This window comes from Geospiza fortis, unplaced genomic scaffold (assembly GCF_000277835.1).
Source record: "Geospiza fortis unplaced genomic scaffold, GeoFor_1.0 scaffold112, whole genome shotgun sequence".
NCBI classification, from domain to species: Eukaryota; Metazoa; Chordata; class Aves; order Passeriformes; family Thraupidae; genus Geospiza; species Geospiza fortis.
In genome coordinates this window covers 12,891,838-12,892,134 of record NW_005054298.1, presented here as the reverse complement: position 1 = coordinate 12,892,134, position 297 = coordinate 12,891,838, and positions in this window count along the sequence as shown.

Below are 297 nucleotides of genomic sequence, written 5' to 3'. Positions count from 1 at the left end.
CCGGCGGTGCCCCCCGCTGGCCGCTCGCAGCATTGCCAGCGCATCCCTCCTGCCCGCCTCACTTCGGGATAGCACCGGCTGCCTCGAAGATTCACCCACACAAAACGCCTCTGCCGAGGAGCACGCCGGGGTACCACGGCACAAGAAGCCCAGGAGATCACGGGCACAGCCCATCCCACGGGATGCAGGTAGGACCGCACTATCCAGGTAAAAAAGATCGTCTCACATCCTTATCTTCTCTTTGTATTTCTACCCTGCCCAGCTTCCCTCCTTTGCAAATATAAATCCAAAGGGTAA